A 15,879-nucleotide genomic window follows, 5' to 3' on the forward strand; every position below is an offset into this window, starting at 1 on the left:
CTGGCTTCTGGTGACCGCTCCGGGCACTCATCCCTTCCAGCTATATTTCGTCAGGGGCATAAGCAAAAGGTCTCTTTATTATTGTAATGCTTTAACAAGTCATCTGGGCTTTCAGTGACATTGCTCTATTAACCAAATGAGCTAGACGTTTGCTGCTTGAACAGTCTGGATAATAGTAGTTCCTAAAAAGCTGGAAGATAATGGTTCTTATTTTTACTCCAGCATAGCACTGCCATCCCTACCTCCAAGGCAGCTCTCTGAAACAGGTAGACAGAGTGAATCACAAGAAACTCGAATGCCACTCACTGGCTTTAAACCGTGCCTACTCCTTAGTGGCTGAGTCTAAGGAACATCTCAACCTGAGATGTAATGCACATGATTAATAACGACGTCGTATGTATCTGGTGTTCAGAAGTGAGTGCCAAGCACGGTTCTAAGCCCTGTATATGTTTGAAGTCATTTAATTTTACAGTGACCCGATACGATGGATAGAAACCAAGGTGGAAGGTGGTAAGTGACGTGCTGAAGAGCAGACAGACAGCAAACAAGCAAGCTCAGAACACATACTCTCTTCGCCCTATGAGTTGTCCCCAGGACCATCACACGATAGTGTGTGGCACAGAAAAGAACAGCAATCCTTTGCCCTATCAAACCAGTGTTCTCCAAACCCAGAGACCACCTCCAGATCCAAAGCTCTTTCATCGGAGACCAGACAACTAAGACTCTTGAAAGAATACTAAAGCAGTGAGCTTAGAGGTCAGCCTTTAACAAAGACAACAATGTCCAAAAGCAATAAAAAGGAAAGGCCTTTTGTCTAAGGAAAATTCCCAATGGTTCTTGGGCCCCATGGTCCAGCAATTCAGGCCCCCAGTGGGCTTATTTCTTCAGCACCAGAATGCTGGATGACCTTTAAGGGTTGGGAATGTCACAGAATAGAAATCACATTCCCTGGGCATTTGAGCTCACACGGTGTCATTCAAAGGAGATGTCTGCTAAGCTCCCACAGGGAGAAGTTTGGAGGGTTGGGGCCAAGCTGGGATGGCATTTCACTGAATGGACTCCTCAGAAACTCTAAAAAAAGAAAAGGTTCATAAGGAGTCAAAACACAGTCTCTCCTCTCTTCTTCTTATAAAGACACTAGTTGGATTTAGGACCCATTCTAATTCAGTATGACCTCATTTGAACTTAACTAATTAGATCTGCAAAGGCTCTATTTTATTTCCAAATAAGATCACATGCGGAAGTTCCAGATGAACATGAATTGTGGGGGAACACTATTCAACCTACTACAAACATTAAGAGTACCTATCCTTAGTTTGCCTCAGCCAATAAAAGGAGGGGCTTTGATCTGAATTTTGTATGGGAATCTCTGCTCTCCAATGATTCATGGCTCTAATTTTTCTTTCCTGATAGGGAGGACATGATCATGTGTGCACTGTTTGACTTGGTTTTCCAAGAACACCGTTAGACTCTTTATATACCTATAATGGCAAGTGACTTGGTTGGTTTCTGTAGGTAGTCTCTTTATTCAATTAAAGTAGACTATCATTGAGTCAAAGACTCCTCTAATTAGCTGGAATAATAAATCAAACCCAAGTAATTCGGTTGTTCTCAAAACACAGTGCTTTTTTAAGGTCACTACCAAGGTGTATGCAATTAGCAGTTTGTCTCCCTGGAGGAATAATCTGGCCAGACTAAATTATTTCATGGTGGGAGGAGTAACTTGGCAACGATTGGCTGTGTTGTTATAATAAAAAGCCTAGTTGTTATCTTCCATTTTTACAACGTAAATTATTTTCTCTTTCTCTTTTCTCCTTTTTTTTTGTTTTTAAACCGTTCTTTGATTCAAAGAAATTTGTCAATTTATCCTATTTACTTTAGTAACATATCTGAAACATCAGTCAACATTATATCTTTAAGCTTTATTTTTTTGGCTTTATTGAGGTATATTTGACAAAGTCAAGCATTTTTGAAATAAGAATTATTTAGCTTGTAGCTTCGTGTTTATTTTTCTACTTTAGAGTTCTTACATACAAGCTACCTTCTGGAGAGACCGAATTTTAACTCCAAAACTTATCTAGTGGCCCATAAAAACCTTTTGTCTTAAATAAAGACAGTAATATTTAACACTTCCAATGCAGAGAGTAGGCTCCTTGGAAACTTGCTGCTTCTGCTGTTCCTGGCATCCTCTCCCTGTCCCTCCCTCCGCTGAGCATCCCTGACCTTTCATAACCTCCCTCCAGCTGCTGGTCTTCTTTCCTCTCTTTGCCAGGTTCTAACCTCATCTTCTCAAAATCTCTGGATGAATGCTTTCCCCTGAGGGACATCCTGCAATCCCAGGGCATCAACCACCACTGATTCCCTCATGACTCACAAGTCAACTCTAAAACCTGACATCTCTCCTGTGAAACGGATCCATCTTCCCATTATAAACACGAAAGAGCAAGAAAGAGGCCATGTACAGAGAAGAGCTAGACTGGGTATAGTCAAGTGATAAAATGTGATTCGTGGAAAGCATTTACTCAAAGGACTCAAGAGATGGAATAATTCTTCATGGTAGGAGTTCTTAGAAAGAGTCAAAGTAAGAAAGGAGGTGTTAAGACAGGTATACTAAACTGATGTCACTTTTGCTGCAGATGAGAAGAAAGAACATTTCAGGCTGTGAAAAAGGTATGAACAGTGTAGGAGAGTGGAAAGGAGGAGGAGCCTGTGGAATTAGGAAGGAGACCACCCTGGCTGGCACAGAACATTCGTGTTAGGAATCAGGAGGTAAAACCGCAGACACAGGGGAACCCGGGTGGCTCAGTCAGTTGAATGTCTGACTTTGGTTTGGGTCATGATCTCGGGATCCTGGAATCGAGCCCCTTGTCAGGCTCTCCAGTTAGCGGGGAGTCTGCCTGTTCCTCTCCCTCTACCCCTCTCCCTGCTCATGATCTCTCTTTCTCTCAAATGAATCAATAAAATCTTAAATAAAAACAAAACAAAACAAAAACAAGAAAACAAAAACAAAACCAGCAGAGACCAGGCAATAGAGGGGAACTGAATGCCAGGGTGAAGAGTTCAAATGTCCTCTGTGAAAGGCCTGGAAATCCCAATTCAGAAGGACAACACGGTGTGTTCTGGAGATCAGCCTGGTGGTCAGGTGTCAGATGAATTAGGCTGTGAGAAAATGGTCAGAGGCCAGTTGTGGCAATTGAGGCATAAAATGAGGAAGATGTGTCAGGAATGAAGAAAGAATAAATCTAAGAGCTAATTCCAAAGAGGAATCAACAGGTCGCCATGGCAGATTCAATGTAGGAGACATGGAAGCAGGAGAAAAGATCGAGGTGCAGCGTGATGAAGAAGAAAGTGCAGAAACCGGGAGTGGATTCATTACCAACCTTGTGACCGAATAGCTCTTTGAACTTGAATAAATGTCTTAGCGTTCCTGAGTGTCCATAAAATGAGGGAATTAAGCTGGATGACATCTAAGATTTCTTTCCACCTCAACTTTAAAGTTCAATAGCGCCCAAGAGCAGGCTTAGATTAATCATGGCCTTTTCTGCACCTCTGCTCACTTTCTGTAAACTGAAATATTTTCCTTATTGGGGTGTGCTGAAGATTAGTTAACTTTGAAATGAAGCACTAGGTATATGATTTACTTCAGAAGCATATCCATAAACATCTTTCTCTGCCCCATATTCATCTTTTATTCAGGAACTCTGCCATTTTAATGGTGAGTTAGGGGAGGCCAAGGAGGAACATATTCCACAAATGTATGTTTGGTGATTGATCTGCTTTGCAAGCAAATTCTTAAATATAAATCCTCAGGAGACATGCACATATATATGTAAAGTGGTGAAAGAATACTGATTAAAATTTTTTCACTGTCCTAATTTAAATCTCTAAATATGTGGTACCCTTAAGAAGCTATACCCATGGTCCAAAGTCTGTATTAGGACACTTCAAGGCTCTTGCAAACTGTACTTTAAAAATTTTCTCCTCTTTGGCTCACTTCAAAGAGAAGACAAGGTAGAAGCTATTTATCTCTCTCTCTCTCTCTCTCTCTCTCTCTCTCTCTCTCACACACACACACACACACACACACACACACACACACAGGTTATATCCTGATAAACCCATTATAGTTTGAAAATTAGCTAGGTCAAAATGCATTTAATACACCTATACTTAACACACCCAACATCATAGCATAGCCTAGCCAACCTTACACATGCTCAGAACCCTTACATGAGCCCATAGTTGGGCAAAATCATCTAACACAAAGCCTATTTTATAATAAAGTGTTGAATACCTTATGTAATTTATTGAATAGTGTACTGAAAGTGAAAAACAGAATGGTTGCACAGTACAGAATGGTTGTAAGTGCACTGGTTGAGTGGCTGACTGGGAGCCAGATCACAAAAGAGTATCATACTGCATATCACTAACCCAGGAAAAGATAAAAATTGAAATTTCAAAATACAGTTCCTACTGAATGTGCATCACTTCCACACCATCCTAGAGTTGAAAAATCCTAGGTAGAATCATCCTAAATCGGGGACTGTCTGTATTAACTTACAGATCTGTAGGTCAGAAGTCTGACGCAGCACTAAATCAGGGTGTTGGCAGGACTGCTCTCCCTTCTGGAGGCTCTAGGGAAGAATCCATTTCCTTGCTCTTCCAGCTTCCAGAAATGGCCTCCTTTCTCCAAGTCAGGAATCTAATCCCATATCTTCTGAGTAGCCTCTCCCTCTGACCACAGCCAGGGAAGGTTTTCTACTTTTCAGAAGATAGGGGATTAGATTGGGTTCACCTGGATAATCCAGAATAATCTTCCCAACTCAGTTTTATTTAATCTTCCCACTTAATTTAATCATATCCTGTTTGCTATGTAAGGTAACATAGTCATAGGTTCCAGGCATTAGGAAGTGGACTTCTTAAAAAAAAATTTTTTTTAGTACAGTTGACAAACAATGTTACATTAGTTTCAGGTCTATAACAGTGATTCAACTTCTCTGTATGTTATACTACCCTCACCACAGGTGTAGCTACCACCTGTCACCAAACAACCCTATTACAATATCACTGACTGTATTCCCTGTGCTGTGCCTTTCATCCCTGTGACTTACTCATTCCACGACTGGAAGCCTGTACTTCCCACTCCCCTTCGCTATTTTATCCATCCCTCCACCCCCTTCCCTCTGGTAGCCATCAGTCTGTTCTCTGTATTTATAGGTTTGATTCTGCTTTTTGTTTGTTTTTTTCATTTGTTTTGATTTTTAGCTTTTACGTATGAGTGAATTTATACAACTCAACACCAAAACAGTAAACAGTCCAATTAAAAAATGGGCAGAGGCCCTAAATAGAAATTTTTCCAAAGAAGACATATAGACATACGAAAAAATGCTCAGCATCACTAATTATCAGGTAAATGCAAATCAAAACCACAATGAGATACTGCCTTATACCTGTCGGAATGGCTAAAATGAAAAGACAAGAAATAACAAGTGTTGGCCAGGATGTGGAGAAACGGAACCCTTGTGCACTGTTGGTGGGAATGTAAATTGGTGCAGCCACTGTGGAAAACAGTATGGAGGTTCCTCAAAAAATTAAAAATAGTACTACCATATGATGCAATAATTCCACTACTGGGTTTTTATCCAAAGCAACCTAAGTGTCCAAAGCATCCATCAATAGATGAAGGGAGAAGGAAGATTTTCTATGTATGTACATTATGGAATATTATGCAGCCATAAGAAAGGATGAGATCTTGCCATTTGCAATGATATGGATGAACTCAGAGGGTGTTATGCTAAATGAAATATAAGTCAAGCAGACAAAGACAAATACCACATGATTTTGCTCATATGTGGAAACTAAAAAACAAAACAAATGAAGTGGACACTTTGAAGGGCCATTTTTCTGCCTGCCAAAATGTCATGATACACAATTATTGGGGTGCCTGGGTGGCACAGCGGTTAAGCGTCTGCCTTCGGCTAAGGGCGTGATCCCGGCGTTACGGGATCGAGCCCCACATCAGGCTCCTCCGCTATGAGCCTGCTTCTTCCTCTCCCACTCCCCCTGCTTGTGTTCCCTCTCTCGCTGGCTGTCTCTATCTCTGTCAAATAAATAAAATCTTTAAAAAAAAAAAAGATACACAATTATTAGCTGCTGTTCACAGTCATCCATTCATTTTGAAGTTTCCTTGGTAAAACTATGCAGCATTCAGAAAAAGAAAACACACACACACACACACACACACACACACACAAAACAACAAGGAAAGCCCAGTGAAAATACTTTAGTAATAAAACTGTGGGCACAGAATGATACATTTGCCATGTCATCAACAATATAAGTCATTGTGACCAATGAAAATTACTAAAAAGTACAGTACTGATGTTTGTTTATTTATTCTGAGCTTTTTTATAAAAGAGCGAAGGGTTCTTCCAAAATCCTCTTATTTGTTTAGGTGTTTTTTTTTCTTTTCTCAGCTTTATTGAAATATAATTGACATACAGCACTGTATAAGTTTAAGATATACAACATAATGACTTATTAAATGATTACTGTAATAAGTTTGGCTAACTTGTTTAGCTCTTTAACATCTGGAAAACAGGGCTCATTTAGAGAAGCTTACATGATTGATGAGAAATACTTGGTAAAGGAAAATTTAGATTCCCAATTCATTTCTATTTTGCTTATTTTGAACTATCTTTTCAAAATCTTAGAGATTATTAAGTTATATTACAATCTCCTGTTTTAAAAAAGCCTCAAAATGATATTCCTGATTTTTTAATTAATAAAGAAAAAACCATTTTTTAAATAAATAACATTTTTTAAATTTTTTTAAAGTAATCTCTATACCCGGTGTGGAGCTCGAACTCATGACTCCAAGATCAAGAGTCATACACTCTACCGACTAAGTCAGTCAGATGCACCCAAAAAGCCATTTTTAAAAAATATTTTAAGAGATTAGTATGCCCCATATCAAATAACCTCTGAAACAATTATTATGAAACAGGGGCTTAATTTGTGCCAGATCTGGCAACTTGGGTGTTCAGGGGTGGGTCAGGGAGGGAGCACTGGGAAGCATGTTTTTGGGAGGCCTATGAGGAAAGATGGAAAAAAAAATACCTTTCTTTTGACTCTTAAAGTTCTGCAATTTAACAAAGATCTCATTGCTCAAACATTCTTCTCCTTTTTGCTTTTCAATTTTTTTCAACTCGTAAAATGGCATGGAATGATATATAATTTTATTTCTTTCCATTCATGATGTGATTACATGTATTTTCTCTGTGGTTACAAGTGAAACTGTTTAATAATGCAATTGCATTGCATAATGTACTGACTTCTAAATGCTTAAAAATGGCGGGGGTGGGAGCTTTGAAAACATGCTTTGTTCAAACCAATCATCTACATTTAACTCATGGTAAGATTGCTAGGGGAGTGCATGAAACAATAGCTTTTCGGCTCCTCCCATGGAGTTTGCATATGCCTTCTCTTTATTTTGGGGAACCATTTCGAAAACATGGATAAATGTTCACAGGTTGTAGAGACAAGAGACTGCTATAAAGAAAGATGTCTCAAGTTCAACCAGAAGCTGCTGACATCGCTAAGGTGTAAACACTCTCTTTGTGTTCTTGAAATCATCCACAAAATCTCTTACCCACTAATAGCGTTTGGGGCGTCAACAGTTTATTTTGCTTATATCTTGTGGAAATTGTGAAAAGTCTGAGCACTTCACCTGTTCCATGAGATATGTTACAGGGCAGCAAATAAACTGAACTTTTTGGTGGAAACTTGGGATCAGAACAGGATGTGACCACAAGGAGGGAGTCAGGACCAACACAGGTAACAGAATGAATGAGGGTTTAAAAAAATCTTATGTAGGACAGGGACCCGAGGTGTCATCTGCATTAAGGAACAAATCAAAATATGCCTCTGGCTAGTCTCTCACTGCCTTGCAAAGCCATTTTTAACTCTAAGTATTTTTTAAATCAATATACACTCATATAAAAGCTAAGTATATAATTATGTGTTTGCTTATCTTTCCTAAGAAAAGAATATCAAAAATATTCTGTATTTAGGAAATGCCCATGCAAAGCTGATGCTTTCTTTCTGATGTATTTTTTATCTCAGCCATTCAAGTTGGGGAATCATAAACGGAACTTTAAAAACCTTTCATATGGTTCTATACACTACATATAGCTGATTTTGATCATATTCCTATCCTATTTCTCATTTTCATTTCATATTCCTAGACTAGCAGCATGTTACTTGCCCTCTGTGGTAATTTGTGTTTCTCTGATTCATTTCTATGTTCCACACAACCTGACATTCACGTGCATCCTTCGCCTGCTATTACTAGAGCGAATGATATCCTCGGAGTCAAATCCAGTGTCTTTTCTCTCATTTTCTTTTAAACTTTCCTTATGTAATCAGACCTTGGACTGTAATATTTTTCTTAATCTTCTGACTAGTAACAGCTTCATGGCTATCCCACACTCCTAGTAATTACCATGGCTAATTATGACTTTTAGGAAAAGGCCTTTTGTGTTTTCTTTGCCTACTCCTATTTTTCTATTAGTATTTCAAAAACCCTAACTGGCCAAATCCATTTTTTTTTATTATTGTGCTCATTACATCTTTTTAATGTATTACTACCTACATGTAGGTGACCCTAACATTGCTTACCCAGTGATTTTCATAAAACACACCCCAGATTTTCATGTCTTATTTTTGTTACTCCAAAAAAAGAGTTTTTACTTGAACATCTTATTGTGCTTTCAAATCCTCTGTATATGGATAACTCCAGGGTTTATTTTAGTATCTGATATTCTAAATTTAATATACATATTAAAGAGTCTGAGCACTTCACCTGTTCCATGAGCTATGTTACAGGCCCGCACAGAAGCCCTGTCAGTCATAGAAGCTATTTCAGCTGAAGTTTGAGCGTAAAGAGTGATCTGACCGTAAGATGACCAGGAGAAATACACGCGACAGAATAGAGAAGGTTTGAACTGATCTTATCATATACACATATAGATCAGGTTAAAAAAGATATATATATATATATGAATATTTTTTAAAGTTACCTAAGAGACAACTTTCTAGAAAGAATGGATGGTAAATTATAAGAGCATTTTAAGAGCAGAGGGTTTGAAGAAAATGTTTACATAGTTTTATTCTTTTTAACTCAGTTTTGAGCAGATATTCCTTAACTGAACATTTTGTGCAGGATGATCTGCCAGGTAGTATAAGAGATTAAAAATAAATGCAAAACACCTCTGCCTGCAGTAGCGTACAGACCAACCACCAACTTCAGAATGAGCCGTAATATAAGGTGAAATACATAATCTTCCAGAAGTTCTTCTGATGACAGAGAAACTTCAGCAGGTTGGGTTGAGGCGGGTTTATATAAAAGTTTGGTATAGCATGTGACATCACCCTATTTTTCTCTGTGACAGTACCTAGTACATTGTGAATGCCATAAAGTACCAGGTACATGAGTGGATGGATGGGTTGGTGGGTATGAAACAGACAAATAACATTTGAGTCAAATTATAATGGAAAAAAAAAATTCAACAGGCAAAGGATGTGGGAATAAGACATTTTAAGTGGGGAGAAAACCACGAGCAGAAACTATCAGGTAGAAAACCACGAGCAGAAACTATCAGGTAGAGCAGAACAAATGGCTCGGTTTGACTGAGTGTCAGGTGTACAAGAAGAAATAGGAAAGTAAATTTAATAAGTTAATTCAGAGCTGCAAGAGCTGAAGTCTCAACACTGATTATCAGACAGTGCAAATCCATATGGTGGTACCAGCTGCTAAAATACTGAAAGTTTCCATAGCAGTTGGGGAATAATATAATAGTAACTGCAATAAACAATACCAACTGATAATAAAAAATTCTAATATGAATTCATTAGTTCAAGCTTGGAGTTGAAGGCTTTCACAACAACCATTGTAATTTAGGCCTCCTGTCACACCAACATCTGAGACTATTTCCAACATTGTCTACCTGTCCAGCTAAGGTCACACAGCCTAAGTGCCTTCCCGAATAATTTTACAAGCCCATCATGCTCCATGAGAAGAGCCAATTTCTCACATCTTCATTTACACTATTGCTGCTGCTTCTAAACGGTTTACTTTTTCCTTTGGTTATTGTCAATTGTATGGGTCATACATATGCACCTTGTAATTCCTGCATAGGTATTAAGGGTGCAATGTTTTGAAAGTCATAAATTTATATGAATAAGTATTTTTAAATAAACCTTTAGAATGAAGAGGCAAGATATTTTGGATAAGTTTATAACTTTTCTTATAAATAGAAGCCTGCTCTTCTGAATGCACAACAGAACAAGGAAAGAAAAAAGAGATTAATACTGAATCTCAACCTAGGTTGATTTGATGCAAAAATTAAAACAGTTCAGAAGGTCTTCTAAAACACTGCAAGAATCAACAGACAATACACACATTATTTGTATCTCTGGAATGAGAAAAAAATGATCATTTCAACAAAAATATAAATGGATTATTATCACTCTTGACAAATACTGGATGCAGATGATGCTCCAAGTACTATCAGTGAAAACTGAATTTGCTACACATTTACCCATCACATCAGAATGACAGTTGTGTTCTGTTAAATGTCATGGCTCAAATAAAGAAAACTTAAGTTTATATTACTATCAATGATATAGTGAATACAATCTGTTATTTTCAGATTTTCTAGAACTTTAAAAAATGAACCCTGTGCATGCATCATTACAAACTAGGCTTATGGCATGCGCACGCGTGCACACACACACATACTGAAATGAGAAAACCACGTTTTGGAAAACTTACTAATTCATCAGTAACAACTATGTCTCAACCTACGCAAGAAAGTATTTTAATATTTTAATTAAAACATGAAATTCACTACTTGTGAATAGTTTAATGGTTTTGTGGGCTTCATGAAGATGGAATAACATATATGAAATGACTTATCAAACTTTATGGTCAGAGCTCAGGAAAAACGGCTTCCCTGAAAAACATTTATTGAATTTTGGAGAAAGTACCAGTGGAAAAAGTCTGGAGTTTTATCCCAAATACTACAAAAATTCCTGGATGTTCTAAGGTGGCATGTCACTCTCTGGATGATGCAATAAGATATAATTCAAGTCAATCCTTTTAAATCCTCTGTTTCAAACCTCTGAATCAAATACCACAGAAAGTTGAAGAACGTGAAAGCTGATGTTTGAAATAACAAATTCGGGAGGATTATTTAAATCTGATGATCAGCATTAAAAAGAGACACAGAGTATATAAAATTCTCAGACACTATCTTAAAGGCTAACATTTTAAAATGCATTGATGTTGATTCACCACGAACGGAAGAAGATTCACTCAATAAACACTATCACTGATGGTAGAAGTCATCCTGTAAAGAACTAGAGTGGATGTCAAATCATAGTTTGTACAAATATAGTATTTATCTAGTGATGGCCATTGTCAAATTATGATGGCCACAATTCCTAAAACTCAGCAATTTGGTAATTACTAGAATATTTTGATGAACAATCTTCATTACAAATTATACTACTTGGGCCAACTGGATGGGTTGAAATATACGCAAATATCTGTATATCTACAAAGAGATGATAGAAAGATGGATGGATAGATGGACAGATAGACAGGTAGATAGGTAGATATCCCTCCCATACTGCATTTTTAAAATTTTGAATATCATCACCTACATCCTCCATGCAACATGATGGGGGAAAGTGTCTGGATGGGTGTGTATTAGGAACAGACCTGGGTTTGATCCGAACTCTGCCATTTACCATCTATGTGACTTAGCAAGTTACATAGCCCCCTAAAGGGATTTCCTCAGTCTAGGGAAGATGAATAATAATGCCTACTTCATAGGGCCATTGTAAGAGCTCATGAAATAGTGCACACACATTGTACTCAACAGACATAGACAGTGCTCCTCCTCCTCCCAGGAAAATCACACTGAATTCACCAGCCAGGCTGATACTGGCTTCTGACTCCTTGATAGGGTGCTTACTACCCCATACCGTTTCCTCTGAAATTCTGAGGGAAAAGTTAAAATTAGGACCTTGAATAAGTGTGTTTGAAAAGTAAACACTGCCAACTAAAAGCTTTGTTTTTCCTAAAGCCATCATGGTCGATGCAAATATTGATTTAATAGAATATAAGCTCCATGGAGTTTCTCCTTGTCTATCTTACTTACAACACTTATCCTGAAGGCAGGGAACAGCCCCTAGTACAGAAGAGTAGATTATGATGTGAATGAGTGCATGAACTGAATTAATTAATCCTAAAGGAAAACAGAGAGACATTGAGTTATTGGAAAGAAGAAGCTTGAGAGATGGGTCATGAAATTCACTCACACTACAAATCTGATGTATTACAAATATCAATTTTTTTCTTGTTCTTTTTTCCCCCTGTACTTATTTGGATATTGCCTCTCAGCCTCCACATGATAGCTAGTAGGAAAAGAAATGAGCTAAACGTAAAATGTGAATTATAGCTTAGAGCAAGCCAAAATTTAAATTGCTACTTGCAAACAGAGGGGCATGACCCTTTAGTTGGCCATGATTTTCAGTTTAGTAGGTTATCACCATCACTGATTTTTTTAAAAGGAATAGAATAAAAAAAGACATATCAGAATGATACAGAGTCAGGATTATTTGATGGAATGTATTTCAGTGTCCCTGTGCCCCTATGTGTGCATGTGCGTCTGTGTGTCAGTTCTTACTGCAAAATCTATTATTTACTGTGGAATCACTGAAGAATTGAGAACACAGTGATTTAAACAGTCCATTTGGTTGCTTTTAGTTTCTCTTGGATGAAAATGCCACATATCTGTCTCCTACCCTCTGCTCTTCTCCCTACGATGGCTGGGGTGTGAGGTGCACACAGAACACTATGAGCATGGGACCCCAGGCTTGGCTATGGATATACTAAGTAGGGATCTAAAGGAAAATGAATGGGGCACCTGGGAGGCTCTGTTTGTTAAGTGCCTTTTTTGGCTCAGGTCATGATCTCAGGATCAAGTCCAGCTTCAGGCTCCCTGCTCAGAGGGGAATCTGCTTCTCCCTCTGCCCCTCCCCCCAACTCATGCTTGCACTCTCTCTCTCTCTGAAATAAATAAACTAATTTTTTTTAAAAAATAAAGGAACTTAAATGATCCCTTCTCTCTCAACACTACATGCCTCTCAAGTTTATTGCTTTGCTGTAAAATTCTAAGAATCTGAATGCTGTCCCCTTTTTCTCCTTGTATTCCTACTATAAAAACATAAATCTCCCTCATTGACCCCTCCCTCTCTCCTAAGAAGAAAGATATGGATGCACTTTAATAATTTTCTAAATGTTATCCTGTCAGCATTTAGTAGAATAAGAGGAACAGCATTTCTCCAGGAGAACTTGAGGACAAGGGTACCCATCACCAGACAGAGAGAGTTCCTGCCCTGCCTGATATGGGGGTTGTCATGGATGTGGGGATGGGGGGGGGACCCAATAGCCCAGAGCATATTCAGGAATTATCTGAGAAGTCTATTAAAACTATACAAACCATGGTGTAGCTGAGATATTCTGCAAGCGGAGGAGAGAGACAACAAACTACAATGATTCTCATACTCATCCTTCCTCTGCCATCTCCACCATCATTTGAGACCAAAATTGTTTCCAGTTTTTATTTGAGTCACTAAATTGGCTACTCAACTGAAAAGAGACCATTTCCATAGTAAATGAATGAAAAAAGTCAGTGTTGTTTTAATTGCACTGTGTGAGCCATTTTTTTCTAGAATCTGATCAGTTCTACAGAGCTAGAAAGCCATATCCGAAATTTCAGAGAGCCAGCAGCTAACTTGGGGACGTTTCTGTCCTATATGGACAATGGCCAGACTACTGATAAAAACAAACTCTGACCTACAACCTATAGCAACCTGAGCAGGAAACCAACCCTTATCTACAGTAACCAGCCCAGGAAGCCAGCCTACTAGAAGTATGACATAGAGGAAGTTAGACTGCTATCTCTACTAACAATTCAGGAAGCTAAACAGTACCGTCTGTTAATAATTGTTCCCAAAAGTCCAGGACTTGATTAACAACTGACAGCATCCCTAATTTTTGTCCCTGTTTCTAACTTAGGATCAAGCAGAGAAAGCCAAATATGTACCCCTAGAAAATCATATCAGGCCAACAGCCTTTAGTCAGAGCACACCCGAAGCCTTCTTTGTTATCCCCTGGCTGTCTTCTCACTCCTCTCCTGCTGTGGAGTTGCTGCCAAATGCAAGTATTGGTGGTTGACTCTCATGCTGTAGAAAGCTCTGAAAAAAATCCCCTTTGGGAGAGGAGTTAAGATGGCAGAGGAGTGGGGGACCCCTTTTTCAGCCGGTCCCCTGAGTCGAGCTGGATGGGTACCAGACCAGCCTGAACATCCACGGAATCAGCCTGAGACGCAGGAAGATACATCTGGATCTCTACAAATGAACATCTCCAGTGCTGAGTATTGAGGTACGAAGCGGGGAACCGTGAAACCACGCACAGATATAGGAAGATAAATGGAAGGGGGAGGGAGCCACCGCGTTCGGGTGCCGGGAAGCGGTAGCCACCTGCACTGGGGAGCGGGCGGACTCGCGGACCGGCACCCATGAGACAACAGACAGACCGTGAGCCGGGGGCGCGCGCTACCAGGCATCTCACGGAACTCCGGAATCCCGGTGTGCTCACTGGATCCAGACTGAGACCGAGAGCTCCGGGAGCACGCGGGGGCGGCTGGCGGTGTTAGAAACAAAAAGGACAGAGACGTGCTGGCCCTGGGGTGAGGGCTGGGTCGCCGGATGTGGGACGCACATCCCGGGATGCTGCAGGGTTGAGCAGCACCAACAGTAGCAGAGTTAAAGTGGCCAGAACATCAGTGGAGAACAGTCCGGGATCCCTCTGTTCTGAGACAGAGGTTGAGATTCGGCCGCTGCTGCTCTGACTCTCAGAAGAGTCACAGCAGACCTCCAGGGAAAGCCGCCAGAGAACAAAAGCCTGGAAATACCGGCTCACAGTGTGCCCATCCCCATGCCTCCTCGCAGGGGACACGGAGACTCTACCCAAACAGGGTTGCCTGAGTATCAGCGCAGCAGGCCCCTCCCCCAGAAGGCAGCTGAAAAATCAAGAAGCCTACAACCTGGGACGCCTGGGTGGCACAGTCATTGAGCGCCTGTCTTCGGCTTAGGGTGTGATCCCGGCATTCCGGAAAGGAGTCCCTCATCGGGCTCCTCTGCTGGGAGCCTGCTTCTTCCTCTCGCACTCCCCTGCTTGTGTTCCCTCTCTCGCTGGTTGGCTCTCTGCCACATAAATAAATAAATAAATAAATAAATAAATAAATAAATAAATAAATAAATAAAATCTTTAAAGAAGAAGCCCGCATCCCTAAGATCTCTATAAAACAAGGGCGCACGGCCTGGGTCCCAGTCAACACTTGGGCTCTGGACAACCCTGCAATCTCTCTTCATCAGAATGACGAGAAGGAGAAGTCCCCCCCAGCAAAGAAAAGATAATGAGTCTGTGGCCTCTGCCACAGAATTGGCCTCGGCCACAGAATTAATACATATGGATGTATCCCAATTATCAGAAATGGAATTCAGAGCAACAATGGTCAAGATGATGAGTAAACTTGAAAAAAGCATCAGAGAAAGCGTTGCTGAGAATATAGAATCCCTAAGGGCAGAAATGAGAGCGAATCTGACAGAAATTAAAAATTCTATGGGCCAAATACAGTCAAAACTAGAGGCTCTGACGGCCAGGGTCACCGAGGCAGAGGAACGCGTTAGCGAATTGGAGGATGGGTTAGTAGAAGAAAAAACGAAAATAGAAGCTGGTCTTAA

The sequence above is a fragment of the Ailuropoda melanoleuca genome, chromosome 10 (assembly GCF_002007445.2).
Source record: "Ailuropoda melanoleuca isolate Jingjing chromosome 10, ASM200744v2, whole genome shotgun sequence".
NCBI classification, from domain to species: Eukaryota; Metazoa; Chordata; class Mammalia; order Carnivora; family Ursidae; genus Ailuropoda; species Ailuropoda melanoleuca.